The sequence below is a fragment of the Nansenia antarctica genome (genome assembly GCF_963989245.1).
Source record: "Nansenia antarctica genome assembly, chromosome: 7".
NCBI lineage: Eukaryota > Metazoa > Chordata > Actinopteri > Argentiniformes > Microstomatidae > Nansenia > Nansenia antarctica.
Window position 1 is genome coordinate 6,309,070 of NC_137677.1, and position 13,646 is coordinate 6,322,715.

At 43.8% G+C, this 13,646-nt stretch overlaps 2 long non-coding RNA genes across 2 annotated transcripts; both read right to left on the reverse strand.

Moving 5' to 3' along the window:
* Nucleotides 1–2,869: 2,869 nt before the first annotated feature.
* LOC308161505 lies at nucleotides 2,870–3,771 on the reverse strand. The gene is made up of 3 exons (XR_013937536.1): nucleotides 3,701–3,771; nucleotides 3,106–3,206; nucleotides 2,870–2,899 (listed from the first exon to the last, which is right to left on the reverse strand). It is a non-coding gene; the product is annotated as an uncharacterized lncRNA (long non-coding RNA).
* A 144-nt stretch (nucleotides 3,772–3,915) lies between these two features.
* On the reverse strand, nucleotides 3,916–5,641 carry LOC308163023. The gene is made up of 3 exons (XR_013937593.1): nucleotides 5,531–5,641; nucleotides 4,164–4,200; nucleotides 3,916–3,981 (listed from the first exon to the last, which is right to left on the reverse strand). It is a non-coding gene; the product is annotated as an uncharacterized lncRNA (long non-coding RNA).
* Nucleotides 5,642–13,646: the final 8,005 nt, after the last annotated feature.

Genomic DNA, 13,646 nt, shown 5'->3' on the forward strand with positions numbered 1-13,646 from the left:
TGGCTATGATGTTGCCATATTTAGCATGTATTCTATAAAGGTTCTGCATTCTGTACAGTATGTTAGAATACGTTCACATCAAGTCACACAAATGATAAATGAAACCTGGCAACAACACAGTACAGTGTAAAAAGCAGGGGTCCAAAGTGGGACAAGAACATTCTAAAAGTGACCCTCTAGCATTGGCAACAATTACAGTGACGTGACAGTGGTCAAAGTCAACAGACCCTATTGAACTCAGTGTCTTCAACCGACTGGAATCTGATTATGTAGAGACTCACATGTCACTTGACGGAGTGGGCTTTGGTGAGAGACTCGGCAAGTTCCCTTCCATGATGTCATTGAAACTACTGTTCCCTATGTTCTTGGCCAGCTAAGGAGAGAGAAAAGACAAATCAAATCAAATAAAACTACACATCCACAAGTCCACCTCTACAATTCCATAATTTAGAGCAGGCATACTGTCTCTACTGCTTAAAATGATTGTTTAATAAAAGCTATTTAAATTTCGACTAGTTACTCGGTCTCTAGGCAGGATAGTAAAGTAAAGATTATCTAATTAAAATACAGAAAAATGTAATATACCAAGAGCTCGGAAGACCCTAGGTTGTCCAGTTCCATAGACCGTATGCGGGAAATGTGGACGCCCATCTCCCTGTGGATCCCAGAGCACTCAATACAGGTCAGGATGCCCAGGTTAGAGGACAGCCACTTAGGCTCTGTGGAGGGAGACCAAAGCAGTTACATTATTTAAACACAAGAGGGCGCACGGTCCATTTTGACTTGATATCAAGTCCATTTTGACTTGATATCAAGCCCTTGAAAGCACTGAATAATGGCACCACACACACAACACAAAGACAAATTAATCACAAATAATTAATCAAAAGGTATACAAAGGAGTTTGTAACACCATATTTGTATGGCTGAATGCATCATTTCACAAAATGTAACCATCAATAATATTAAAAAGAGAGGGATGGGGCTGAGGGAGAGGGATATTATTGTATATCATCATCCCCTTGTTATCATTGATGGAACGTGTTCCTGTTTTTTTGCTTTCTATTTGAACACATTAACAATCAAAAGAAGGGGGGAGATAGAGAGAGACAGAGAGCAAGGTAAAGAGAGAGAAAATGAGTGAGAGTGAGAGGGAGTCGAGCTGCGTAATTTTTTTTGCTGCATTAAGAGAATACACAACAAGCCTGAGCGATGGGATCTGCCCGGGTAGCAGTAGGGTGGGAGGAGACCTGCCACAGGAAGTGGAATAGAGAAGGAGGATTCATCTCCTCAGGAAATAGATGCAGCAGTGCAGCACAGCAGCATGATGCAGACAGGGTATGATGTGTCTGATGACCGTGGTAAACCCTATGAGGGCTGTGGGCTGGCTTCTCTCTTTCTCTGTCTTGGGCTGGATTCTCTCTTTCTGTGACACGCATGCACGCACACGCACGCACACATGCACACACAAACACACACTTGGGCTTACCTGCAGCGCCACAGTCACAGCACACTTCGTTGCCCGGCATGCGGAGCACATCCTCTATGATGGCTTTGGTCAGGTCCTCCCCCCCTCTACTCTCCTTCGCCCGACGGAACGCCATGTTCAGAGCCTCCTCCGTACTGTTGGTCAGCACAGAGATCCATCTACACACACATGGGTCAGTGAGAGTGAGTTGTTTTGATATGGTATGGTTCATGTTTTGATCATGCCCACTTCCACCATAAAAATGACCAGTTTCTGGGTGGATCTGCACAAAATCTGATATGCATGATCTTTGGACAAAAAAGGTATTTCCAGTATCTATGTTTCTTGAGATGAGCTGTGTAATAGTGTCACCCTGTGGTTAAGCACAACCATACTCAGGGTTGGTTTAACTAAACAAAAGCCTGGGCTACTAAAATACGTTTTTTAATATGTAAGTATCTTACATCACAAACTCCTGCTCATCCTCAGCCTGGAAGTGATATGTGCGATTAACTGTGTGAGAGAGAAAGATGACCCACAGTTTAGTTTATGCAACATCATACTGTACCTCTTGTGACACTAAACATTAACATTTTGTAAAAAAAACTCCTAGCCGAGTTTGGTACTGTCTCTGTAATCACTGTTGAGGTAGAAGATGTCCTCTGTGACCTCTCACTCATCAACTCGTGACGTTTATATCTCAATTTTTGTCAACATTTAGTTTTTTACATAATCTGATCCATTAGGTGTTTATTAATGCCTGTGTGGTGTTATTTTTTAAATGTTGACATTTTTTACTTAGTAATTCATAAAATACAAAGGTTCCATCTCACAAAACATAATGGAATGTAAAAACTTTGACGCTCAATATCTCTGAACTACCCTAAACGGAGATAGAACCTTATCATTCTAAGCTCCTCAACTGTGCTGTGCCGGTTTGTGATCCTAGTCCTTTTCAATTGAGTCAAGTCAAGAACTACCAGTAGTGTTGCGACTTACGGGAGAAGAGGTCAAAACATTTCTTGTCCTCCCCGGTGGGTTTGACCTGACAGGTGAGCAGGTTCAGTCTCACTGGCTGCTTATTGGACTAAATGACAGGAAGAGAATATTAAGAAATGAATGAGCTTAGCCAATGAAAGCTATATGCTATGAAGTAATAGTCATTTTATTGTGGGTATATCTACAACCCTTTGCACCCACCCACACCCTCCTGAGGTGGTATGGCCACTTTACAGAGAAGAAACATAAATCACTCTGTGTGTGTGTGTGTGTGTGTGTGTGTGTGTGTGTGTGTGTGTGTGTGTGTGTGTGTGCGTGCGTGCGTTGCTGTAGTTATGGATTATGGGTGATGTTGTACTCACTGTGGCATGTGAGATGGTGAGGAAGCCACTCTTTACTGAACACTCCCTCCTTTGCCAGACCTTTCGTAACCTAGGTGACAAACATATCAAGTAATAATTGTTGTACTTTTTTATCACCTAATCTATGTGGCAGCAACATGAAAACGTGGCAACAACGACCACAAATGAAGTTGTTACCAATGGTCCATAGAGGGCTGATATGCTAGACCTTGATTAAGCTTATTTCAAGGATTAGACTAAAGATTGGCTTTTGACAATCTTCATCAGGCCACCTACCCATCACTCTTCTTCATCAGATAGCCCTTCTTCTCGCTGCCAAACTCTTTGTTCCCCTGGAGCTGGTGCATACTGTATCCACTCTGCTTGCTCTGGGAGTCCTGCAAAGACATTCCTGTGAGGCTTAATATGCAGTCGTGTAAGCAAGAATTCAATAACACTATCTATGAGCCATTAGAATACAGTGCACTAGTCGTGACGTGTTTCTGGGTCCAAAGGTGGCTGAGGCGCTGTCTTCGAAATGCCTCAGTAATAATAATAATTCATTATATTTATATGGCGCTTTTCCGAGGCTCAAAGACGCTGACAAATATGGGAAAAACGGGAAAGTGCTGTGTCCCTTGTTGTATGAATAGATCTGAGTCTAAAAAACGATTGAACTGTCATTCTACCTCTGTAGTACACTGGTACTCTGGTGGAGGGAATTTCTGGTTTGGACCCGGAAATTGCTAAACGTCACGTTTGACGTCAGACTTAACAACCGAATACATACATTTATAGTGTGTTCTCGAACACTAAAGACAGGTCAATTATAAAGCCTTGCTTTGATACACATAATATACATGCTGAGACAGCAGCTGCCAAGGCTCCTCACAGATTTGAGAATCCGCTGGAGGAGGGAACGCTTCTTGGGCTTTGAAGCTCCACTCCCCTCACAAGGCGTCGTCACAGCTGTCACTGGGCTGGCCGCTAGAGAGAGGAGAGAGAGTTCATATGAGCTTCACCAGGCCTATAGCTACAGAATAGAATACTTCATTAGTATGGTTAGTATGTCCTTGGTCGATGTGTTCTACATGTTGACTTACCTCTGCTGTGTCCATCGTCGTGGGCAACCTCAATGCCCTCCTGTCCTGGGGCTGGAGGCGGGACACTTACCTTCAATGACAGAACATATTTATAGTGTGTTCTCGAACACTAAAGACAGGTCAATTATAAAGCCTTGCTTTGATACACATAATATACATGCTGAGAAATCCATTCATAGGACATACAACACAGGATAAACAAAGTTGTGAAACAACGGTACTGGTGGGTTTACACACATCAAATACACTTACAGGGTCTGTCATGCCGTCATGGATCACCGTCCACTGCCTGGTAAAGAAACAAGTCAACATTTTCAGTTGTTTTGGTCTTGGCTCACACTTGTTGTACTGTTTATGCGCAGGGTGCAAAATATTGGGTGTGTATAGAAACATCCTTCTACCATCTAAGAAACATCACTAAGGTACAATCATTTCTCTCCCAGGCAGACACTGAAAAATTAATGCATGCGTTTGTTACTAGTAGGCTAGATTACTGTAATTCTCTCCTGACAGGTCTCCCCAAAAAAATGATAAATAGACTACAAATGGTTCAAAATGCTGCTGCTCGTGTCCTTACTAGGACCAAACGGAGAGCGCACATCACACCTGTCTTGAGATCACTACACTGGCTCCCTGTCAGTCATAGAATAGACTTTAAGATCCTTTTACTAGTTTATAAATCACTTCACTGTGATGCACCCAATTACATGGTGGACATGCTCATAAGATACACACCAGCTAGACCCCTACGGTCTAGTGGCACAGAACTTTTAATAGTGCCAGAGGCTAGGACAAAGAGATTTGGAGGATCAGCTTTTAGCATATATGCTCCTAGATTGTGGAACACCCTACCTGAGGGCCTGAGGTTGTCTAAAACTCATTTTTAAGCGTGACCTCAAAACCTACTTATTCAATGTCGCCTTTTGATACTAAGGGAGACATTGGACATTATAGAACTAGGATCACTAGGCCATTACACCATACTCGTGTTTTTGAGATTTGTGTTGACAGGAAAATGGACCCGAGTGCTGATGAGGCACTGTCAGCTCCAAATAGCACCTAGAGCAGTACTGGAACCGGTACAAGGGTGTACCAGGACCACCATCAGGTTGTATTGCTGTCATCTTTATTGTCTCTATTGTGTTGTTGCATCATAACTGTGCTTAAGTTTCTCTTTTGGCAGGACCTGTGACCATACTGGATGCAGAACGATGCAAATACAACACAAAATGTATGGACAGTGTGTACGCCGATAATATGCAAGGAATTTTTCCTGGATACATGGTGTACAGGTTTTTGCCCTTGCTTGCTTGCTTTGTGCCGGTGGTCCTGGCCTCCCCTGGGGGACCGCTGGGTACTGGTAAGCAAACTGGCTAGTAGTCGCTCTATTGGTAGAGGGCTGCAAGGGAATTTTTCCTGGCTACATAGTATACAGGTTTTTTACTTTTGCCTGCTCGCGGCTCTGTCAGTATTGATTGATTGATTGACTGATTGACTGAACATTTTCATTGTGTGAAGCGCATTGAGTTGCATCTTGTAAGAAATGCGCTATACAAATAAAATTTGATTTGATTTGATTTGATAGGGAGCATAGATACAGTAGAGCGCATAATACTGACTCATCAGTGAGACCCTTCATGAACTTCATCAGGATGGGGAAGGAGTCCTGATCCGCCAGCAGCTTGATTACTGCTCCTCTGTCCTCACTCTTCGTTCCGGAAGCAGAGGACATCACAGAAGGAGCTAAAAGAACCAAACAGAGAGGATTCTGGGGTTTTATTGCCAGCTATGAAATATAGTCTGTAGTACATTAAGACAATCAATGGTTGTGTTTACAATATTCACACTAGCATACCATGATGGAGCCATTTCCCAGTCTTGCATTCAAAATGATATGTATGGCCATGCATTCATAATGAATGTTAGCATGTGGATATTGGATTGATGTTCGAGTCATTATCATTGTCTGTGATCGGATGTTTAATAGGAATGAAAGACATTTTTTCTTCTCATCAAACCAAGTCTTCAACATAGAAGTTATAGAAGTCTACAGGGAGAAGTCAACAGAAAACTCTCACCTGCATCAGTCTTGGCGCTCTTCTTTGCGCTCTTCCTAACGTATTTGGCGCTCTTCTTTGCGCTCTTCCAAACGCATTTGGTGCTCTTCCTCGTGCTCCTACTCTTCACCTGCAACACAACAGAGTTCAGATCGTCACATTCTGGTCAACTTGTTACGTGAAGTCAAAGTAGCTTCAGACACAAAAAGTAGCTTCACATAAAAAACGGATTAAAAGGATGAAAATCTGTCTGACTGAAAATCTGTCTGACTGAACAGTGTTATACAGTACTATACTTCTCTTCACAGTCTATATACTGAGCTCTCAGGTCTTCTGACGCTGGTTTTCTCTGTGTACCACAAGTACAAAAGAAGAGATTTGGTGAGGCTGCATTCTCATTTTATGCACCCAAATTGTGGAATGCACTGCCAGTTTACATTAGGGATGCAACCTCAGCAAATATGTTCAAGTCAAGACTAAAAACCCATCTTTTTAATATTGCCTTTAAATGACTAAATAATTCAATTAAGATTATATAATGATTGGAGCACTTTGAGCTGCAACGTTTGCAGGAAAAGCGCTATACAAGCGTGATTACGTCATAATACATTGCACACAGTGGCGGCCAATCAGAGACCTGTAGACCATCTTCATGTGGCCCGCCGAAGAAAAAAGTTTTTTTTATTTTTATGAAAAATATTTTAAAATATATATTTTAAATAAATACTTTATTTATGACTGTCTTGTATCACGTTGGTTATTACATATTAAGGGTTTTAACCATTCCGTTTTTTTTTAAACGACAAGGTGTATTACCCCCAAGAATAAGGTGACACCTGGTGGATTTAGGTCTAAAATAACAATGCAATTGTAATTAATTGATAGTAAATTAGAAAGAGTACAAATTGAATCATTTCGTGATTAAAAGAGTCCAGTGTTGAGTTATATTCGTGCATAGATGTATGCAGCTAATTGCTAGTCATATGCAGCTGATCACAATGTAATATTTTGGCAATGATTAAACATTTTAGAGAGAGGCTCATGATGAACAAGATTCAGCACTGGAGCAGCTCGGCCTCAAGGAGATCCAGTCACATAAACACAGTAACACATTAATGAAATGGTTACCTCTGTTTTGTTTGGCATTGTCAATGCAAATGTGAAAACGCTTTTGAACGGTAGAGAGTCGTTTTAGTTGAACCTGTTGCAGGTGTCATAAACGTGTGTGTGTGTTAGACAGGTGTGTGTGTGTGTGTGTGTGTGTTAGACAGGTGTGTGTGTGTGTGTGTTAGACAGGTGTGTGTGTGTGTGTGTGTGTTAGACAGGTGTGTGTGTGTGTGTGTGTGTGTGTTAGACAGGTGTGTGTGTGTGTGTGTGTGTTAGACAGGTGTGTGTGTGTTAGACAGGTGTGTGTGTGTGTGTGTGTTAGACAGGTGTGTGTGTGTGTGTGTGTGTGTTAGACAGGTGTGTGTGTGTGTGTGTTAGACAGGTGTGTGTGTGTGTGTGTTAGACAGGTGTGTGTGTGTGTTAGACAGGTGTGTGTGTGTGTGTGTGTGTTAGACAGGTGTGTGTGTGTGTGTGTGTGTGTGTTAGACAGGTGTGTGTGTGTGTTAGACAGGTGTGTGTGTGTTAGACAGGTGTGTGTGTGTGTTAGACAGGTGTGTGTGTGTGTGTGTGTGTTAGACAGGTGTGTGTGTGTGTTAGACAGGTGTGTGTGTGTGTGTGTTAGACAGGTGTGTGTGTGTTAGACAGGTGTGTGTGTGTGTGTTAGACAGGTGTGTGTGTGTGTGTTAGACAGGTGTGTGTGTGTGTTAGACAGGTGTGTGTGTGTGTGTGTTGGACAGGTGTGTGTGTGTGTGTTAGACAGGTGTGTGTGTGTTAGACAGGTGTGTGTGTGTGTTAGACAGGTGTGTGTGTGTGTGTGTTAGACAGGTGTGTGTGTGTTAGACAGGTGTGTGTGTGTGTTAGACAGGTGTGTGTGTTAGACAGGTGTGTGTGTGTGTTGGACAGGTGTGTGTGTGTGTTAGACAGGTGTGTGTGTGTGTGTGTGTGTGTTAGACAGGTGTGTGTGTGTGTGTGTTAGACAGGTGTGTGTGTGTTAGACAGGTGTGTGTGTGTGTGTTAGACAGGTGTGTGTGTGTGTGTGTTAGACAGGTGTGTGTGTTAGACAGGTGTGTGTGTGTTAGACAGGTGTGTGTGTGTGTGTGTGTGTGTGTGTTGGACAGGTGTGTGTGTGTTAGACAGGTGTGTGTGTGTTAGACAGGTGTGTGTGTGTGTGTGTTAGACAGGTGTGTGTGTGTTAGACAGGTGTGTGTGTGTGTGTGTGTTAGACAGGTGTGTGTGTGTGTGTGTTAGACAGGTGTGTGTGTGTTAGACAGGTGTGTGTGTGTGTTAGACAGGTGTGTGTGTGTGTGTTAGACAGGTGTGTGTGTGTTAGACAGGTGTGTGTGTGTGTTAGACAGGTGTGTGTGTGTGTGTGTGTTAGACAGGTGTGTGTGTGTGTGTGTGTTAGACAGGTGTGTGTGTGTGTTAGACAGGTGTGTGTGTGTTAGACAGGTGTGTGTGTGTGTGTGTGTTAGACAGGTGTGTGTGTGTTAGACAGGTGTGTGTGTGTGTTGGACAGGTGTGTGTGTGTTAGACAGGTGTGTGTGTGTGTGTTAGACAGGTGTGTGTGTGTTAGACAGGTGTGTGTGTGTGTGTGTTAGACAGGTGTGTGTGTGTGTGTGTTAGACAGGTGTGTGTGTGTGTGTTAGACAGGTGTGTGTGTGTGTGTGTTAGACAGGTGTGTGTGTTAGACAGGTGTGTGTGTGTTAGACAGGTGTGTGTGTGTTAGACAGGTGTGTGTGTGTGTGTGTTAGACAGGTGTGTGTGTGTGTGTTAGACAGGTGTGTGTGTGTGTTAGACAGGTCTGTGTGTGTTAGACAGGTGTGTGTGTGTTAGACAGGTGTGTGTGTGTGTTAGACAGGTGTGTGTGTGTGTTAGACAGGTCTGTGTGTGTTAGACAGGTGTGTGTGTGTTAGACAGGTGTGTGTGTGTGTTAGACAGGTGTGTGTGTGTGTTAGACAGGTGTGTGTGTGTGTTAGACAGGTGTGTGTGTGTGTGTGTGTTAGACAGGTGTGTGTGTGTGTTGGACAGGTGTGTGTGTGTTAGACAGGTGTGTGTGTGTGTGTTAGACAGGTGTGTGTGTGTGTGTGTGTTAGACAGGTGTGTGTGTGTGTGTGTGTGTTAGACAGGTGTGTGTGTGTGTGTGTGTTAGACAGGTGTGTGTGTGTGTTAGACAGGTGTGTGTGTGTGTTGGACAGGTGTGTGTGTGTTAGACAGGTGTGTGTGTGTGTGTGTTAGACAGGTGTGTGTGTGTGTTAGACAGGTGTGTGTGTGTGTGTTAGACAGGTGTGTGTGTTAGACAGGTGTGTGTGTGTGTTAGACAGGTGTGTGTGTGTGTGTTAGACAGGTGTGTGTGTGTTAGACAAGTGTGTGTGTGTGTTAGACAGGTGTGTGTGTGTGTGTTAGACAGGTGTGTGTGTGTTAGACAGGTCTGTGTGTGTTAGACAGGTGTGTGTGTGTTAGACAGGTGTGTGTGTGTGTTAGACAGGTGTGTGTGTGTGTTAGACAGGTGTGTGTGTGTGTTAGACAGGTGTGTGTGTGTGTGTGTTAGACAGGTGTGTGTGTGTGTTGGACAGGTGTGTGTGTGTTAGACAGGTGTGTGTGTGTGTGTGTTAGACAGGTGTGTGTGTGTGTGTGTTAGACAGGTGTGTGTGTGTGTGTGTGTGTGTGTGTGTGTTAGACAGGTGTGTGTGTGTGTGTTAGACAGGTGTGTGTGTGTGTTAGACAGGTGTGTGTGTGTGTGTTGGACAGGTGTGTGTGTGTTAGACAGGTGTGTGTGTGTGTGTGTGTTAGACAGGTGTGTGTGTGTTAGACAGGTGTGTGTGTGTGTGTGTGTGTGTTAGACAGGTGTGTGTGTGTGTGTTGGACAGGTGTGTGTGTGTGTGTTAGACAGGTGTGTGTGTGTGTTAGACAGGTGTGTGTGTGTGTGTTAGACAGGTGTGTGTGTGTGTTAGACAGGTGTGTGTGTGTTAGACAGGTGTGTGTGTGTGTGTGTTGGACAGGTGTGTGTGTGTGTTAGACAGGTGTGTGTGTGTGTGTGTGTTAGACAGGTGTGTGTGTGTGTGTGTGTTAGACAGGTGTGTGTGTGTGTGTTAGACAGGTGTGTGTGTGTTAGACAGGTGTGTGTGTGTTAGACAGGTGTGTGTGTGTGTGTGTTAGACAGGTGTGTGTGTGTTAGACAGGTGTGTGTGTGTTAGACAGGTGTGTGTGTGTTAGACAGGTGTGTGTGTGTGTTAGACAGGTGTGTGTGTGTGTTAGACAGGTGTGTGTGTGTGTGTGTTAGACAGGTGTGTGTGTGTTAGACAGGTGTGTGTGTGTTAGACAGGTGTGTGTGTGTGTGTGTGTGTGTTGGACAGGTGTGTGTGTGTGTTAGACAGGTGTGTGTGTGTGTTAGACAGGTGTGTGTGTGTGTGTTAGACAGGTGTGTGTGTGTTAGACAGGTGTGTGTGTGTGTTAGACAGGTGTGTGTGTGTTAGACAGGTGTGTGTGTGTTAGACAGGTGTGTGTGTGTGTTAGACAGGTGTGTGTGTGTGTTAGACAGGTGTGTGTGTGTGTGTGTGTTAGACAGGTGTGTGTGTGTGTTGGACAGGTGTGTGTGTGTGTGTTAGACAGGTGTGTGTGTGTGTTAGACAGGTGTGTGTGTGTGTGTGTGTTAGACAGGTGTGTGTGTGTGTGTGTGTTAGACAGGTGTGTGTGTGTGTGTTAGACAGGTGTGTGTGTGTGTGTGTGTGTTAGACAGGTGTGTGTGTGTGTGTGTGTTAGACAGGTGTGTGTGTGTTAGACAGGTGTGTGTGTTAGACAGGTGTGTGTGTGTGTTAGACAGGTGTGTGTGTGTGTGTTAGACAGGTGTGTGTGTGTGTGTGTGTGTGTGTTAGACAGGTGTGTGTGTGTTAGACAGGTGTGTGTGTGTGTTAGACAGGTGTGTGTGTGTGTGTGTGTTAGACAGGTGTGTGTGTGTTAGACAGGTGTGTGTGTGTGTGTGTGTTAGACAGGTGTGTGTGTGTGTGTGTGTGTTAGACAGGTGTGTGTGTGTGTTAGACAGGTGTGTGTGTGTTAGACAGGTGTGTGTGTGTGTGTGTGTGTTAGACAGGTGTGTGTGTGTGTGTGTGTGTGTGTTAGACAGGTGTGTGTGTGTGTGTGTGTGTGTGTGTGTTAGACAGGTGTGTGTGTGTGTGTTAGACAGGTGTGTGTGTGTGTGTGTGTGTGTGTGTGTGTGTTAGACAGGTGTGTGTGTGTGTGTTAGACAGGTGTGTGTGTGTGTGTGTTAGACAGGTGTGTGTGTTAGACAGGTGTGTGTGTGTGTTAGACAGGTGTGTGTGTGTGTGTGTTAGACAGGTGTGTGTGTGTTAGACAGGTGTGTGTGTGTGTTAGACAGGTGTGTGTGTGTGTGTGTGTGTGTGTGTGTGTGTGTGTGTGTGTTAGACAGGTGTGTGTGTGTGTGTGTGTGTTAGACAGGTGTGTGTGTGTGTGTGTTAGACAGGTGTGTGTGTGTGTGTGTGTGTTAGACAGGTGTGTGTGTGTGTGTTAGACAGGTGTGTGTGTGTGTGTGTGTGTGTGTTAGACAGGTGTGTGTGTGTGTGTGTGTGTGTTAGACAGGTGTGTGTGTGTGTGTGTGTGTTAGACAGGTGTGTGTGTTAGACAGGTGTGTGTGTGTGTGTGTTAGACAGGTGTGTGTGTGTGTGTGTGTGTTAGACAGGTGTGTGTGTGTGTGTGTGTGTGTGTGTGTGTGTGTGTGTTAGACAGGTGTGTGTGTGTGTTAGACAGGTGTGTGTGTGTGTGTTAGACAACCTTTATTTGTATAGCAAGTCCAGCAAACGTTGCAGCTCAAAGTGCTTTAACATATCCACACATCATAAAAATAATAAAATAGAACAATAGTGACATAATAGTGACATAATAAAACATACAATCCAAGGGGCATAGAACAAAGATAAACAAAATAACTAAATAATATAAGAATGACTATAAGATTTTTAAAAGTAAATACATATATAATATGTATAATGTAAATATATATTCATACTAAAATATGCTAGCCTGCCTATTATTAGACTGTCCTACACGCAGTTCCTTACCTTCTGAGTATTCATAATTCCGGTAACTCCGTTGATAGCCATAGCCGGTAACTCCGTTGATAGCCGGTAACTCCGTTGATAGCCGGTAACTCCGTTGATAGCCGGTAACTCCGTTGATAACTCCGTTGATAGCCGGTAACTCCGTTGATAGCCGGTAACTCCGTTGATAGCCGGTAACTCCGTTGATAGCCGGTAACTCCGTTGATAGCCGGTAACTCCGTTGATAGCCGGTAACTCCGTTGATAGCCTGTAACTCCGTTGATAGCCGGTAACTCCGTTGATAGCCGGTAAATGTCACGTAAATGTCACATCGGAGTGTCTCGATCGATGTCTCGTTCAAGACTGACGCCCAGCTGCACAAACATCAGCTTTGACAGTGGTATGGTATGACGTCATAGTGCCATAACCGGGAACGCTGAGACTATTGTTGTGGTTACCATGGTTACTGTGCGAAGTCAGATTTGCGAGGCCTTTTATTAATTTTAATTTAATTTTAATTTTGCCATTTAGCAGACGCTTTTAATCCAAAGCGATTTACAATTAGGAATTACAGGGACATTCCCCCTGGAGTAACTGAGGGCTAAGTGCCTTACTCAAGGGCACACTAGTAGCGGTGGTGTTTCAGGCGGGATTTGAACTCACAACCTTCCGATCACAAGTCCAACTCACTATCCACTACTAGACCACCACTACCCCCCTTATAATGATGTAGGCTACTATTATAACCGCACCGATATATTGCAAGAAATGCGCTCACACGCTGTGCTGATAGACAATAGAATATCTACTTATTTAGATAGTTTACAACCATGTTTGTTTCATTTCAAACCTTTTATACTCGTAAAGGATTAGGATTTAGGATAAAACAGTCATCATACCCAACATTAAATACGCACAAGCCATTATTGACATGAATAGAGATGTTACTCACCACCATGTAGGCCTATCCTTTATGTTGAAAAGCTTACAGCAAAAGCAAAAAGACATGTCCCGTTTTTGAGTTTTTTTCCCCATTTGGTAGTTTTCGGAGAAATAAAGCTTCACTAAAGTTTCTGTTCTCATTATTTTTAGGATAACTAAATCCAGGTTTCATCTTTGAGGGACCTCTTCTAATGATCACATCTGTAACTGTAGAGTCCATATGTACCGGCCAATTACCAGGATCATCATACAATCAATCGGTTCCGGTCATAGGGTGGGAAAATCCGGTACCTACACCGTGCTACTAGCATTGCTAGTGCTAGCAGTAACCAGGGCCGGCGTGAGGTGATTGGCCGCCCTAGGCAAACAAAAACAGTGCGCCCCAAATGCTAAATAGCAAAGCAAGACAACTTATTGCGGCTGACTATCGATCCAATCGTAAAAACAGCCGCGGTGGGCTAAGTAGCTCAGGGTTTCCATACTGACTGAGGGACTCTGTATCATTTTACTCACGTTATTAATGTGATACAAAACTTTGTGCCACACAATAATGCTCACAGTAAAGGGCGCTGATATAA